Genomic DNA, 17,652 nt, shown 5'->3' with positions numbered 1-17,652 from the left:
ATAAGCTGAAATGTAAATAATTTTCAGATTCATAATACCTGAAAATTTAATTTTCCTTTACCTCCACCTGCTATTTCCATCTTGTTAGGATAAAGAAGATCATACGTCAGCTAAGAAAAGAGAAGGAGGACAATTGCATTTTACCTAGGAAAACAGTGTAGCACTGGAAAGTTCTAGGGTGGCCTTGTAAGTATTCTGCTAACCCAGAATAGGGAGAAATCCGTTGGATTTGGTTTGACTAACATATATGTCCTCTGTATCAGTGTGTTTATGGCATCTAAACATATATTATTACATTTAATACATATTCTTGAATATGAATACACTGTATATTTAAAAATAGAATACTAGTTTATACTGTAGAATACCAGTTTATGCTGTTTGAAAAACAGCCCTTGCAGATATCTCTGGCTGTTGAAAGTGGCTGGGGACCCAGGACACGAGCTGGGAATGGGCACGGGCCCTTTGGGGACCGGCAGCGCCAGCCAGGGGTGGCCGGTCACCGCAAGGCTCTGCGGGACAGCGAGGAGACCCCAGACCAAAAGACACACTGGATCAAGAACTGTGTGAAGTGCGGGTGCACAGACTGTGAGGTAATAGAACTCCCGTGATTTTGGGAGGGTCCTTCCCCAGAGGCACCCAGCTGCACCACGATTAAATCATTAAATGTTATCAGCACGTCTGGGACTCCGCTGATACTCGAGGAGCAGGCAGGAGCGTAGTGCCAGGAGCACTGGCCTGCTGTCACCTGCAGTGACACTCTGCACAACAATAGCCCTCACAAGGCACTGCTTGACCTAGGCAAATTAACCTTCCTGCGGCAATGCCTGGGAAATGGACTCGCAGGTCACATGGATTATTATGTTTGGATCAGCTGTGCACGGATGAGCAGTCAGCAGAGGAAGCCGGGCAGACGGTGACAGCGGCTGAGTCCCAAAGCGGGAGCATCGGCACCGCCCTGACCCGCGGGGATTAACCTCCAAAGCAGGAATCCCGGAGCTCCTTCTGCCTCGGCACCGCCCTGGCCTTTAAATACCTTCAATACCGTCTAACTTCCCTCCAAGTGTTTACCAAACACCCGTGGAGTGCGAGTGATTTGGCATTATGGGGAAGTGAGCTGCCAAGGCTGAGGGAAGAAAGCAAGAAACGTGCTCAGCTGTAATATATGGACTGGATATGGCTCAAGCTGTTCTGGCCAGGTGAAAAGGAAAAAATAATAGCAAAGCACAACTGGCACAGCAAGCAGAAGGAAACAGGAACCCCTGGCCAGTGAATGACCTGAACTGGAATGATAATACCACGGAAGACAGGGCTGCATGTCAGACAAGAGTTCAAAACCTGGTTGAAGCAATATCATCATGGGGAATGAAAGATTAACTGGGCAAAAATAATGGAATGTAGAAGGAGAATGGACAACAATCCAAGAGATTTTTGGGGCTGTCTCCAACAGGTTTTGCTAGAAAATGGGGGAGTGACTTCACAAAACTTTAATGGTACACTTGAGATTAGTGTCTTTGTAGGTCAGACAGCACCAGATAGCCACAAGTACTTTAAAGAGCATATGCCAGGGTGGCAGGGAGTAAAACTATAGAAAATTAATGTGTTGCAGTATTTGTGTGTGATGGGTGAAAGAAAAATCAGAGGGCAGAGCAAGTAGAGGAGAAAAGGGAAATAGGAGAAAGTGGAAAATGTGATGGCTGTTGCCTTGACAGGAAATCTCCAGGGGAGAAAATGAATGAGGAAGACCAAATACAATTAGTGGACCTAAACCAGAAAGCAGAAAGAGACAGAGAATGAATGTGGAAATGCAGTGTTACTATTGTGGAAATTTAGGACATAGGCAAAGGGAATGGCCTTTCCAACCAAGTGGGGGAGTAATTGTGCAAGGATAGATTTTCACAGTGTCCAGAGACCAGCAATTCCACTGAATTTCAGGGAACCATACAATTAGAAATGCACAATTTGTGGAGAACACCCAGATCAACAGGGACATATAGTATGTGAGGACTGGCTGTCGTTGAATTTCTGGTAGATACAGAAGCCACATAAACTTTGCCCCAAGAGGGTCAGTAACAAAGTATTCATACATGGAGCCACTGGGCAGGGGGAAAAATAAGTAAAAAAATTAAGTCAACATAGCAATGATAGGAAATAAGATTGTGCAGGGAAGATTTGTATTAGTAGAAGATTCCTCAGTGTGCTTGTTAGGGAGAGAGCTTCTACAGGCCTTAGATTCAAAATTGCATTTGTCACCTGAAGGAATAGATTTAATAATAGCACTGTAATTACTGAGAGCCTTAAAAATGAACAGAAGATACTAGAAATACTGCAAGTTGTATTATCAGAGTTCTGGGGTAAGACCAGTACAGGAGGGAACTGTTGGTTTCAGCACAACCCACGTGCATCTGGAAACTGGGAAAAGTATTCAAAATCAGATAGACCAATACTTAGACAAAGGAGTTTTAAAGCATAACATTCTTATGTTGCCTGTAAACCAGAAAAGGTTAGATTAAGACCATGAGTACTTGTGCAGGATTTGTGGGCAATTAACCAACAAGCAGTGACCCCTCACCCAGTGGTGCCAGGCCCCTTGACTATACTTTTGCAAATACCACTTAAAGATGGCTATTTTATTGTAAATAATTTAACAGCTGGCTTTTTTAGCATCCCAGTAATTGAAGGAAGTCAACCTTTGTTTGCCTTCAAACTATATTGTTAACACAGTATATTTTGTAGATGCAAAAAGAGTATGTGAGAGCAGAAAAGAATATGCTCAATGGTATCCACTTGCCATCTGAAATACAGGTATATAATATATAGCCTGGAGATGAATTTTAGTTAAGGCATTCTGTAGAAAATCCAAGTTAGCACCAAAATGAGAAGGCCATATACTTTCCTACTATGTCCTTATTTTGCTGATTAAAGTTTTGCTGTTTGAGGTTTAGGGAAGGAAAACTGGATACACTATTCTCACATCAAATGAAGAGTGGGCAGTCAATCAGTTGATATGTAAAAGACTTCTGAGAATCCTTGGTGATATTGTGTTTGTAATCATTTGAGTATTTGTGCACAGGATTCTATAAATTTGTATTCTGCACTATGGTAATCTTAGTAGCCTTAATTTTGTTATGTTTGTTACTTGTAATAATGCTGTATGTAAAAGCAATGGTTAAATGCCTTGAAAGTTTTTTCTTTTTCCTTTCAGTATTTTAACAGAATGACTGTTGAGCAATACACCCAGTTCAGATTGCTTGGTGTGTGATGTGCTCACTGTGCCCTGGACAGCTGAAACTTAAGTAAGGAGTCATGAAGGAGCACTGATCTTTTGCCTGACAAAGGGCACATGGACCTACAACACCAGCCAGGCAGGGATTGTCAATCACCCAGAGACTCTGCAGGACCCAGTGAACAATGAGAAGACCCCAGACCATTGGTTCAAGAGGTGTTTGAAGCACAGGTGCATAGACTGTGAGGGTTGAAACCTCAGTGATCTTTTCAGTGGAGGTCCTTCCCCAGAGGCACCCAGCTCTGTAAGTTGCTGCACCACAACTAAATTACTTAAAAGGAACAGGACATCTGGGACTCTGCTATGGGAAGCCTGGGGTCAAGCTGATGAGGGGAACTTATGTCTGAGTGTGGGGTGTGCAGGGAGTCAAACCTGTCAGGTTACTGGATCTACTTGCTGCAAAGGGGCTTCTTCCCAGCATTAAAATCTGGAGTGGTGCAAATGGGACTCCCAGATTGCCATCAGAATGGTCAGATGGGAGGGTTTCCTTAGCATATAACCTTCTACATTTCCAGGTTTTTTTTTTTTTTTTCCAGAATGTTAGAAATCACAAGAAAGTAAAAAAAAAAAAAAAGTTCCTTTTTTTACCATACAAGACACTATAATGCTCAGACATATGACACACTGTCGTTCAAGGAGGCTGAACTCTCCTGTGTTTTAGGAGGCTACAGCCTTAAATCTTTCAGAAAAAAAGGTAGCTGAGGTTCTTCCCTCCAGTAGAACTATCCCCAGTCAAAGGTTAGTCACTACAGGGATCCAGTGAAGTCTCTGCACTGATCACTGGTTTTTTTCCAGGCTTCTGCCATATCTTTAGGAGTAACCTGAAAGAACATAGAATAAATACCAACCAAATAAATACCTCAAATCACCAAATGGACAGTCCTGAGCTGATTAAAGCTAGCTTCATTTGAACAACACTTCATATAACTGAACTCAAATTTACACAGGAGTGCAAATTTTAGTGCACACTAAGTATGAAGGAGTACATGTTGGAGAACAGTCTACCATAAATGTTGGGCAGGTTGGTCTGGACAGCCAGCTAATGATGAGTTTCCTCTGCTGCCATGAAACTTGGAATAAATGAAAGCTATTAAGAAAAGCACTTCCATCCTTAGCAGCAGGCCACAGGCTCAATTCCCCAGTTCTGGTCTGTGGCACTTGTTATCAGCCTGTGGTGACAGCCTGTCCTGGGAACTGGAGCTTTGTGCCAAGAGAGCTGCTATGAACTGCAGTTTAATGTGGGATAACAGCAAAGGCCTTGAAAATACTGAAAACAGAGCACCCAGCGTTACAAACTCACTGATATCAAATTACTGCTTGAAGAAAACACACATCACAAGTGATGGGGACGACTGCTTTGAGCCTATCAAAGGGAAGCAGCAGCTGAGCCAGAGAGGATCAACCACGCAGCAGGAGGAGGCATTTGCTGAGAAAATGACACTGTCTGGTATCGCCAAGTGTGAGTATGGCCATGGGGATGGAGACCAAAGGCTGCTGGCTGATCAGAAATCCTCTTATAAGAGGAAAAAAATAAATCTGAATTTGGGGAGACTGCTGTCACGGGGACCTGCAGTCAAGATGTCTCTGTGGGACTGCCAGGGCAGCATGTGTGCCACCTTCTCTCTCTGCCTGTGCCTACCCCTGCTCCAGGGGCCCTCCCTGCTCCCTGCCTGCTCCCTGCCTGCTCCCTGCCTGCTCCCTGCCTGCTCCCTGCCTGCTCCCTGCCTCCTTGCACCAGGATCTCTGGTTCCTCAGGGGCCTCTTGATCTGCCAGCTCATCAGCATTTTCCCCTCCACAAATTCTGGGTTTCCTGTCTGATAGTCTTACAGCACCTAGCTTGAGCTTTCCTGCATGTAAGCTCAGCTTATCTAGTTCCTGAGTAGGAAGAGTGGTTTAACAGATAAGGTCATAATGAAACATAATGGTTAGAAGTTTAAAGGGGAAAAAAAAGCAAACTGAAATCTGAAGTAGCCAACTGTGAAGCACTTAATCTAGGATCTGATAGGTTTGCTGCCACACAGGTCTTTAAATCTGAATTTTAAAAGGTCTTTAAGATTGAAGTAATTCCTATGGATATGTGTTAGCTCAGATCTAAGTTACAGACTTCAGGCAAGCAGCATTTACTGACTTTCAGATTTCAAAGCAGTCTGAGTGGATTACCATAATGGTCCTTTCTGTTATTAAAATTTATCACTTCATTAATGTGTTCTGTAGGAACTTGAGCCTCACATTGAAATCAATGATGGCTGTAAGATGCTGTGTACTAAGCACAATCTGTCTTACACACTGGCAAAATTGAAACTTTCAGAATTAAGGTGTACTTTTGCAATGCAACTGAATACTGTCAAAATAGTCACTGAAGTCAATAACTTCATACCTGTGATATCAGCTGACTTGGACAGAGCATTAACCAGTTGCTGTGTTCACTTTCTTTCATGCTTCTTTTCTGGGGAGAAAAGCATGCATGGCTATTCAAAGTACTGTACTTTGAGTACAGTACTTTCTAGTATATCATTCTCCCAGTGGTATCACAGTATTTAGTGACATATGAACATCAGAAAGGTTGTTTGTTCATTCATAAGTAAACTGGGATGGGACTTCACTGCTTCTGTTACTCTGCAAAAATCTTGATTTTATTTCTTCAATTGCAAAGCCAATAAGCTGTTTGGCAGGCAGTTTTCATGACAGTAGTAAAGACTACCCAAATCTTACTCAGCCAAATGATATAAAACAGTGGTCAAGCAAAGAAGCTATCTTACTTCTTTTACATCAGCATGTATCTGATTCCCCTCTATTATCTCCAAGATGCTTCTTGCAGAGCACTAAAGTGGATTTTAGGCTGGTTACAGCTATACATGAAACTGTTGAAATGGCTCTGTTGTTTTGCTAAGGTTTTGTTGAGAGTTTTCTGATTTACATGTTATATAATCAGTGTATCTGGGTCACCTCAGCCCAGATACTGAAGCAGAAGTAGTTAATCTCTCCTTTTCTTTATGCCCTAAAATTGGCTGGCAGTAAGATTTGCAATTAGTCTACATGAATGGAGTATATATGACTTTACAGAAGCCTCCACAGAATATAAAACTCAATATGGCAAGTGCTGTCAGGTTCCTAAAATCCCCCAGTATGGTGTACATGCTACAGACTGTCTAAAAGTTCACTTATATATCAGTAAATTATCTAGCTGAGATTTTCCTTGTTTGTTTATATTTGCTGGAAACAGTGCTATCAGATTTTTGCAGCAGGACATGTTAATCTGAGACCCCTCATCTGTGAAACTTTTCTAGTAATTTTTCAATGCAAATCTGACAAGAGTCAAGACCTAATGCATTAAAGTCCCTTAAAAAAACCTGTAATGAGTCATTTATCAGTTAAACAAAACAGTGGGGCTTATTTCTGGATTTGATATTTTTGAGCTTACAAAGACCAATGTATTTATCTTTTCTGTTTGCAAAATCAGAAGTTGAAAAAACCTAAAGTTTCTGTTCATGCAAATAGATTCAACATCACTCACTCACAGTTGTCTTACTAATGCTGGGATACAGAGGAACTGTGGCTGTTACCTGGAGATGTCCTTGGTTTCTGTGAAGACTGCTTTTGAGAAATGTGTCTGTTAGCACTAGCACCTTTTAGCCAACCTCAGCTGATGTTTTGTGAACTTTGAAGTATTTTGCTTTCTTAAATTTTAGCAAGCTAGAATGGTGATGTTTCATTAAAACCCATGAGTCTGAATTTTTAAGCAGTTTTCTTGGCTATAAGACAGATGTGATCTTTACTTGACAAGAGGTGACTTGAATTTCTAGATGCTCAGAAACAATAAGCAAAAAGAAAAAGCTTAACTGCAGCTCTTCACACTGCTTTTCTGGAGAAAAAAATATTTAAAATTGGACATTTGGGATTTCCAGTATGTAAGTACATTTCCTTAATGCATTCAGCAGACACTGCCAGTCAGGTTTCACAGGGTTAGCGCTGGATGTCATCACATTTTGCTGGTGCAGTCCTGGAAAGAATCTTGGCCAATAATCCAGGCTCTGCTAAATGCCTGTCATAAAGTTGCTGTCATTTTCACTATGCTCTTTTATTTTCACCATGCTCTTTATTTACTTTCTACACTGTGGAGTTGCCAACTATAGCTCATGTTATTGTTGTAAAACAAAGAAAGTCTCACATGTTAAGCATTTTTTTTTTTGTTTGTTTTTTTGGCCAGGTAATCTTCCCATAACTTATTATAATGAAAGAAAAGACAAAAGTAACCCTAGATACTCCTTAAACTGCTAAAATGAGTAACAGGACAGTTACTTCAATCTCTGAGACTCTCAAAGTAGCATTCAATAGTAAGCATTCCAGCTAAAATTGCATTTTACTTGTACATAGACTTCAGACAAATATGATTCAGTATTTGCACTGTGATTTTTGTACTATAAATTCTTATATCAATAAACTACAGTAGTTTTTTAAACTATAGTTATACCTTTGTATAATTTTTCAGCATACAGAAGTCTCTCCATCATTTCTAGCATGCATAATCACTGTCATAGCCCAACCAAAAATATTTGTCTGTGTCAGACACAATGCTGGCCAGGGATGAAGCACCAATCCAGGCCTATCTTCTAATCCCAGCCTTGGACTGCCAGTATTCTCCATAGGACTGGGCACTTGGGCCACCTCTAGTGCTCTCATCTGCTGGGTGCCCTGGGGAGGGGGAAGAAAGGAATGTGCCTGAGAGCCCTAAGGACAAAGAAAAGACAAGCAGAAGATTCAGAAAAGGAGTCTGGTGACCCTGGCACAGGGAAAGGAAAGGGAAAACTCAGAGCTCAGAAAGGAACTATAAAGGTGATTGTTGGTGAGAGATATGGCTTGACAAGATGAAGGAATGTCTGGAGAAAATTGTAGAGGTAGTAGGAGAAAGCATGTTTGACAAAGGGAGAGGAATTTGAAGGTGGTAAAACACTGAAAGATGTTGCCCTGAGAAGTGGTAGATGGCCCATCCCTGGAAACATTCAAGGTCAGGTTGGACAAGGCTCTGAGTAATCTGATCTAGTGAACCATGTCCCTGCTCATTGCAGGGGGTTGGACTATATGACTGCTAAAGGTCTTTCCAACACAAATTATTCTATGATCCTATGAAATCTGAAACAGGGGGATGAACAATGGGACTAAGAGTAGTCAGAGAAGGAGGCAAAGAATAATTGATCCCTGTCATAGATAGGTGGAGTTAGGAGATATCTCTGGCAAGAAGCAAGGCTACAAGAGAAATTGGGGTAAACTGAGTGAGAAACCAGAGAGGAGGACAAAGCAAGAGGTAAACCAGGGTAAGGACTTGGAGTTGTAAATATGAGTACCAGGGCAATGAAATGGTTAAAAATGATTAACAGAGCATGGACAAACTCCAAAATTCTGCAGTGCAATCCCAAAGTGAGTGAGCCCCACAATTATTCTGATTGACATACAGAGACACTGCTGCATACACTCCAAAGAAAATTATCACACTAGCCCCAGCATTTACAAACAAAGGATGGATTAAGTAGTTGAGTTTGCCAACAGACTTTCCTCACATGAAGTGATTTGCAACAGAATTATGGAGAGGGATGAGATGGAGTAAGACAACAGTTGATTTGAAATTAGCAAACTGAATTATTTGAAAAGGTGCAGAACACGTAAAGTATACAGCCCTTGGTGAATGAAGAAAGAATAAGCATTATAATTACAGGGCTGTAGGTACAAAAGCACTACTTCTAACATTTCAAATCAGAGTTGGTACTTAACATCAGCCAGCATTCTATCCTTCTTTCAAACTGCTTAGTGAATTTTTCTCTCCAGATTGATAGAACCTATCAATAAGCAACCAGCCAGAGCTTTCCATACCTTTGCAGTGTATCATCTAGAAGAAAAGAGAAAATCCAACAGTTTCTTCAAATCCAAAGCAACAAAACCCCAAACCTGATGTGTATTTTCATTAATCTTATTAAGCAATTCACAAAAATAATTTTCCATTCTCACAAGCAGGTGATGCTTACAGAAACAAACTGAATCAGAAACTGAGTCAGTTTCTTTGGTTGTTGTTTGGTTTTAGTTTTTTCTCTTGTTTACGAGGAAAGGAAGCTGCTTTTAGAGTTTGAATATGTGGCAGAACTGAATTTTCCATTTCCTTGGAAATCCTAAACCAGTGCCTTTGTACTCTCAACTCTTCAATTTCCAATATATATTCCTCAAAAATATGTGGGAGAATTGTATTAATTCTTGCTCTGTGATCTGTTACAGTAATGTGCCCAGAGATTTAGATTGCTGTTAAGTGACAAGAACATGTGATATATTTCTTAGATAAGCTATTTGGGTTTTTGTGATCTATAATAGATAGCATACTAGGGCAGAACTGGAATTGTAACAGCTGCCTGCAGGAAATAAGGGAAGTAGAATCATCCAAACTGTGACATGCACATTGAACAGGAGCACGATGCAAGGTCTTCCTGCTCTACAAGCAGAGAGCAAAATATTGTAACTTAAGTGAGTAACCTGATAGGAAGATCAGAAAAAAAAAAATGTCATTGGCTCACAAAGCTGATGCATATCAAAGCAGAATTTGCAGAGATGCAGTGGAGCAACTAAGTCTCATTTCTTTTCTCCAGATAAAAAGATCACAGGACTCCTATTTCAAACATGTGCTAATAATGTGCAGACTCCATATTTATTTGCTGTTCCTTGGGAGACTTACTTATAAAAATACTGAAATAGCATGAAGTGCATTCATTTCATTGCACCTTTTACAACTCCATGGATCTTGAAACTTGTTTGTAGTACTGGCAAAGGGTTGTGGTTTTGGTTTTTTCCCCTATTCAGTTGCTACGTTAGTTGCACTATTTTGCATCCTTTCTCCCTGTGGTAGGACCTGCATCTTTTCCTGACAGTCTTAAGATGATCAGTTGATAATGATAAGCAAATTGTAGCTCTGTTTTAACCCTTCCCAGAAGGATATTGGGTTTTGTACCAAAAAACTGTAAAACTTTTTTGATGAAGCTCACAATAACTATTGGTATGATTCCCACATCTTTTCCATCAAAGGGAGAATATTTCTTTCTGCTTTTCCCTTTGCAATCTATGTAGTGCTAAAACTTAGATAAAGGCAAGACAGAGGCAAAAAAAAAAAAAAAAAAAATTAGTTCTGTTATTTCTATCCTTATAGCAGAAAATCCAGCTTTTTAGTAGCTGAAGACCCTCCAGGCCTCTAATTTGTCTGGTTTCTCATTGCTATAATGTTTTGTGGTTAATTACAAATTCTTCTTTATTGGTGGCTCTAATTAGACTATCTGTTACCACCCTTGCATTCCAAGCTGAGAGGCACACAGTAAGACTCCATATCTGTAAAACTAAATTATTTCTTTATGAAAAGCATCCATTGAAGAGATTCTGCAGGTACAGCCACTATTTAGATAGAAACATGCAAACAGTTCCATTTCTGCATATCTAGAGTAAACTTATCCTGCCTCAAACTCTTTTCTTTCCCATCTCATTATGTGGAGCTCTTCTAACCCACAGAAGCCTTGCAGAACCCCAAGCCAGAGTGGAGATGAGCTCAAGGCGCTCAACACTCTATTAAGAATTTAATTCAGACTTTTGACATCTGCACATTCTTTCTGCAGCAGCATCTTCCTTGGCAGCTCCCAGTAGAGAGGAGACAGTCCATCACCAGGATTTTCACTCCTCTGGTCAGATCTCAAATGTTTGCTTCCAAAGTGCTTATGATTCAAAGATCATCAGTTCAGTATGGCTGCTCTTGATCACATTTAGTAAAATCATAGAATCACAGAATATGCTGAGTTAGAAGAGACCCACAAGAATCACTAAAGTTCAGCTTCTGGACCTGCACAGGACAGCACCAAGGGTTTCACCATGTGCCTGAGAGTGTTGTCTAAATGCTCCTTGAACTCCATCAGGTTTGGTGCTATGAACACTTCTCTGGTGAGCCTGTTACAGTGATCAACCACCCTCTGGATGAAGAACTTTTTCCTAATAAGTAACCTAAATCTCCCATGACACGTTGATGCTGTTCCCTTGAGTCCTGTCCCTGGTCACCAGAGAGAACAGATCAGTGCCTGCTCTTCTTCTTCCCCTCACAAGGAATTTGTAACTGCAATGAGGTCTCCCCTCAGTCTCCTCCAGGCTGAACAGACCAAGGGACTTTAAGCTGCTCCTCATACAGCTTCCCCTCTTGGCCTTCACCATCTTTGTGTCCCTCCTCCAAATATTCTATAGACTATGTTAACAAATGCACCTATGTTTAAAAAGGAGCACTGTGCCACTTCAATCCACACCATCCATATCTGTGTGGAACAGTTTTTGCAGTACCATTTACAGTGTTGTCATAAATCTATTAAGCATTATCATCAAGGATGCTGCTAAACTGAAATAGAGATTGGTACTCACATACAATAACTTGAGTGACAGGCCTTGTTACTCTTTCTAATTGTCCTGGAAAAATCATGAACTGTATGTTTATCACTTCATCCATTCCTGAAATGGAGCTGCACTATAATGAACATGTTGCATGAAGTGAGTTCCAGTTGAAATTGAAGAAGGCTGCTCATTGAGACTGAAATGGCAAAGGGAATTCAAGTCAGACATTTAATTATCCAAACTGGAGTTTGACCAAGATGCTGCTATTCTTGTGATATGTGTCATGGGATAGCTTGTGATCAAAAGCTGCTGTAAGCTTGACTTGAATTTGGAGCTTCCTTCTTTATACTTAGTGTCCACCAGGTGCCAGGAGGGTACAGCAGCTCTGTTCTGCCTCAAAGCAAAAGGGGCTGTCTAGTGAAGCACCACGAGTTACTTCAGATCTTTACCTGATTTTCTTCAATGTATTTTATCCAGGTATGGTCTGAGCCTGACATTGCTTGGTTTCATGACCAAACACTCAGAGATGTTTCTGGCTGAAAAGTAACTCCACTGGAAGCTGAAAAAAATTGCTCAAATAAAAGTGCAGGACAGTATTTTCCTCATTCCCCTCAAACTGCCCCTCAGAACTAAAAATCAGAGATCAAATTAAAATTGTGCATGATGCCAACATTTAGGATTGTCTAAAAAATATTAAACTACCTGATTTATCTCTGTAAATTAATCCATTCAATAATAGAAAATAAAGTTTTTTAAAAAAAGGAATTAAAAGTTTATTCAAATACCATTTGACTGACATTAGTAAACAAATGGAATTATTTTACAGAAGAAAGAGATTTACATATTTAAACAAAAGCAAGAATCTTGAGTATATGTAATGTGATTAAGAGGATATATTAAATAAAGATTTTTAAAAGCAGCTGGTTGTCTTCAAGACGACCAAGAAAGTGCTTAATGGTTATGGTAACATATAGAGATGGAGCTGGAATGTAAAGGAATTTAAAACCCATAAACAATTTTCCTGCCAATAAGGATTATATTTTCCAGTGTGAGCTGCTTCTTAATTGAGACTGAAAATTCCTCCATTATTCCAAAAATAAGGTTAACTGAAAATAGCACCAATACTGTAAAAAAGAAATGACAGATGTGCAATCAGGAAAAGATGATAACATGAATAAGCTTTACAAGAACTGCAATTCCAGTTACAAATAACAGAAGACAGCTCCCTTTGTGTAAATGAAGACTTCTTTACCATTATAATTTCTGTCTGTCATAATCTACTGTAGTAAAATTAATGCAGTCCAGGAAATTGCAGCTTTGGAACAGCAGCAGCCCTCCATACATTTGCATGAGTACTCTGTATGACAGGAATAGAATATATGGCACAAAAAGTTACTAAAAATAGACTTGTCTAGTCACCAGCCAAATTTTTTGGGAACAGAGGGTGTTGACAGGAGAAGCTTTCAGTGCAGTGAGCATGACCCTTCCTGCAGCTCTGGTGTGCTGTTCTCCTGCCTCATAGCCCTGCAGGTGGGAAGGAGTGGGCTGGAGGAACTACCACTTTCTGAGACATTAGGTGCTGTCAGCCTCCTAAGTTATCCCTGAATAACATAATGTTCCTTGTCTGTGTTTCACCAGTGGGAGAGTGACTTACCACACAACTGTAAAGGGATGAGCAGTGTTGATGGGACTAAAGGTAAAATTCTTCTGCAGATAAGAGGTTCATATTTAATTCCTGTGCTCTGTAGATCTACTGTCCAATTTCTGCAGAGAAAAAAAGTCCTTCCCCAAGTAAAAATATATATGGAATTGTATGACGTTCCCATTTTCATGGTGTTTGTACACTTTTGCATGTAAGTTACAGACAGATACATAAAAAGAAAAAGAAAAGAAAGTTAAACATTTCAGCATATAACTGTTGCAGAGATTATCACATGGTTGTGCATATCAATGCCAAGTGCTGATCCTATCTGGAGCTGGAAGCCCGTGCTAAATTGTGGCATGGTACAAAGGACAGAACTGAGGAGTATTTTCAAAAGCCTTGCCTATCTTTCAAAATGAGCTCTGAAATACTATTCTGGATGTTGTATCATAGTTATTACATTAGCTTACATTGCATTACCTTACCTGAAACCATGTATTCAAATCCATAGTTACTTTTTTTTTATAACTGGTACAGGATTATTATATCCTGCATCTCATGCAGCACACAGTTATGTAATTACATTTCTCAGACTATCCATAGTATGCAATTTTATCTTGTCATAGACTTGATCCTGCAGCACAGGATAGCTTTGCAAATGAAAATCTTGAAAGAATTTTTTGTGCACTGTATATGCTGCTCTACTGCACCTGTCTGTATTACAGGTTTAAAAAAATAAGCCAGATCTTGTGTTAGCTTACTGTGCCTACTATTTTTATTCCATATATTTGCCATGAGGAAGAAACTTGGTTTAGCAAATAGTCCTTTGACCATACTCCAATTCTTACACTGTGAGTGAGAAGTTATGGGAATTTGTATAATCCATATTGTGTCTGAATTTTTATTTTTATCTTTTTTGTCTTTTAAGTGATCAATGTATTTTTCTGTGTCTTTGAACAGCTCCTATCACAGTGGGCTCAGGCTTGCAGATTCTAAGCATTATTATGAAACTAAAAATAACAGATAAAAAATTATTATTGGAAGTTACTTGTTTGTAAATGTAACACAGAAAACTACAATGCTACCTGAAAAGTCTGCACAATACAAACAGACTCCCTGAGATATTTTTTACACTACTTATTAAAGAGGCAAGATTAACAAAGAGTTGTAGATGTTTATAATATTGATAAATAAATACTTTTGCACTTGACAATGAGCTTTAACGTTTTCACTGGTTGGTCTCATGCAAAAGTTAAGATTCTTTTATCTAGGGAAGATAAGATAAAAAATCAATGAGAATGATAATTTTAGAATGAAAAAAAATTTTGAACTTGAGCATTACCAAGCTGCTCAAAAGGTCTCTAAGCATAGGATATTGATAAGAGTAGAGGAAGAAAATATGTTGTACCCTTTGGATTTATCTCCCTGCTAAATGTAAGACTTGTCAGTGGCCAATGTGCTGCCTTGCTCAGCCCTCATTTATTTGGTGCAGAAGTTCATATGAAACAACAGGACTGGGGCAGGACAGAGAGGTACGTGTGTGGTTCTGTTCTGTGACACAGGTGTAGATACCTTCAGAAACCTTCTGCAGGGCTGCTCTCAGAAGTACAGTAGGTTCATCTGGCTGTGTCATTTTCAGAGCTGCAGAGTAGTGTGTTTTCAGTAGGAGGCATTTCACATGGAGGCACGTGCTTGGATTCATAGTCTGAGCATTCAGCCTTCAGTGCTGGGAACCCACGAGATGCCTTGGCAGGACAACCAAGCACCTCAGCAAAGGCTGAGGCATGCTCAGGGTGAGCTGTGACTCACCAGTCAAAGGAGCTCAGGGGCAACTAGTGCAGGAAAGCACCTGTGCTTGCACTATGACACTGAACTCAAGTCATTATGCGTCTTCTGGGTAGTGCAGGCACAAGCAGGGCTGCTCAGAGCAGAGCATCCCACCCACCAGAGAAGGCAGGATTTTCACAGAAGGAAAGCTGCACAGCAGTTTAATCAAACATGTATTATAAGGCATTTGTGTCCAGAGGAAAAAGAGAAGGAAGAAATCAGCAAGTTCCCATTGCCTAAGCTGTCTGCAGCCTGATGCTTGAATTTTTCCTTTAGAACCTGACTAGCATCCAAGGAAGGCTTGTTACCAGCCAAGTGTATCCCCTAGGTTCCTGGTACACATTTAGGTACCATCTAACTTCCCATGGATACAGCAGACTATACTAGCAGATCTACACAGCAGGCTGCAACATTTGGGTTGGAAAGCCCTGTGGACCTCTGATTACCTTTAAACACCTGGACATGAAACACTGAACAGCAGAGGCACATGACTGAAATATTACCTTATTTCTTTTACTAACACAATAGCAGCTCAGGTGCCTAGGGTTTAAAGAACTCTGAAAAGTCAAGACAAGGAGGTATAGGAATGTAGGAATGCACTTTTTCTTTTCTTTTTTTTTTTTTTTTTTTAATTCCAAATGGGTTCTCATTTAGATGACAGTCATATTTCCAAGAATAGGTCAGCACACTGTGATGCTTATTAACAATAATTCTCAGCTGTATGTGCAGGTTTGAGCAGTCAGACTGGGTTGTGACACAGCTTTCCCTGCAGGTCCCTGGAAGGGAATTTGAAGTTTACAAGTCAGAAGAGCAGCCAGAGGAGAAGGAGGTCCCACACAGACAGTTTGCTGTACTTGCTGCAGGATGGACCAGGCATTGGTGGAACTCAGTGCAGTGTAGTTGGCAGCTTTAACATTGTATGAAATCTTTTCTGTCTTTTCTCATACAAGAGAATAGTGAAGAAATTGGTTGCAACTGCAAGTTCCTGCAAAAGGACTCCAAAAGAAAGCCTACAGCTCTGTTCTTGTTGAAAACTGGGCATGTGATAGCAAAATCATGTGCTAAAGATACAACCTTACTGGTAATATTTCGACCTACATTTGATCTGCCAAGGTTGGCCTTTTTTACCAACGTGGTACCTTCTAAAGAAGGAGTTCGGGGCACAAAACACCTTGAGCCTTAGAAATTGCCACAAAAATAATGTTAAGTATTGATTTGAGCTTGAGAGTTGTTTTGAAACTGACTGACCACCAAAAGTTCAATATAATTTATACTAAAAAGATGTCTTGCAGGTTAGTTAGCACATTTTCTGACAGGAAAGCAGTTTGCCATAGCATTACTGCATTTTGTGCTTGATGAAGATGGCTGTCATAACACAGTAACACCTTGTAGAAAGTTATCCCTTACATCACAGCTCACTCATATTCAGAGTTTATTTCTACAGGATAATAATGTTCGAATACACAATTTTACACCGTATGAGTAGTTGATTAATTTCATAATACAGTTATTAAAGTAATAATCATTGAAATCTTCCAAAAGTAATCCATATTAGCCCTCATCTAATGTTTTGATTATTTCATTATTCTATTTGATTATAGACTCTCAAATACATTAATCTGTTTTTGTAGAACACTTTGATTTTCTAGATTTGAATATGAAAAAAATTTCCTATGTGATGAAAGAAATCCTGGTTTGTTTTACAAATTGTATTATTAGACAAGGAGTATGACCAGATGGTGAACTCTCAGGCCATGGTCTCAACTTTTCCCCAAAAAATTCCCTTACAAAAACTCCTGCCTTCCTTGCAAGTCGTTTCATGGTTCTGGTTAATCGCACCGCATGGGCGCCGGTGCCGCCTGGCAGACACTTGTGTACAAAGTGTTTATTTCCTGCTTTATTGCAGCCTGACCGACGGACGGCAGGACACGACACACGGGGACAAGCATCAGTTTTATCCCAGGATGGGCTCAAAAATTAATAAGGGAAGGCTATTTCCCCTCTTTGCCAGAGACTTCCAGATGGTGCCCGAGTGGGGCTCTATAGCAAAAGGAAATTTAGTCCTTCCGTCCTGAGAGCAGCAGATTTGACAGCACGTAGATTTATTTCCTCAGGTTTAGAGCGCCCTTGAAGTTCCCACCGCCATCCCCTCGGGCAGTGCCGCCTTGGTCCGTCTGCATCCCCGGAGTCCTGGAACAGGCGACTGCATCCAGACAAATCCACTACAGCGCTTCCCTGATGTCAATACCCAAACACAGAGCTTAGCAAAGCTTTAACAAAACAGACAAGCATTCAAAAACAGAAGAAACCCACACAACTCAACAAACGCACTCTTCGGTGAAAATTTATTTACAACAGAAGATTGTTCCGTCCCTCTCCCAGACACTGCCCGCGGCCCGCCCCCCCTCATTACCCCGTGCCGGGGGCCGGCCGGCCCAGCGCCCGCCCCGCCGTCCCTGCTGCCCGCCCCGCCGTCCCTGCTCCCCGCCCCGCCGGCCCAGCGCC

Source organism: Erithacus rubecula (genome assembly GCF_903797595.1).
Source record: "Erithacus rubecula genome assembly, chromosome: 3".
Classification (NCBI taxonomy): Eukaryota; Metazoa; Chordata; class Aves; order Passeriformes; family Muscicapidae; genus Erithacus; species Erithacus rubecula.
This window is presented reverse-complemented; position numbering follows the sequence as displayed.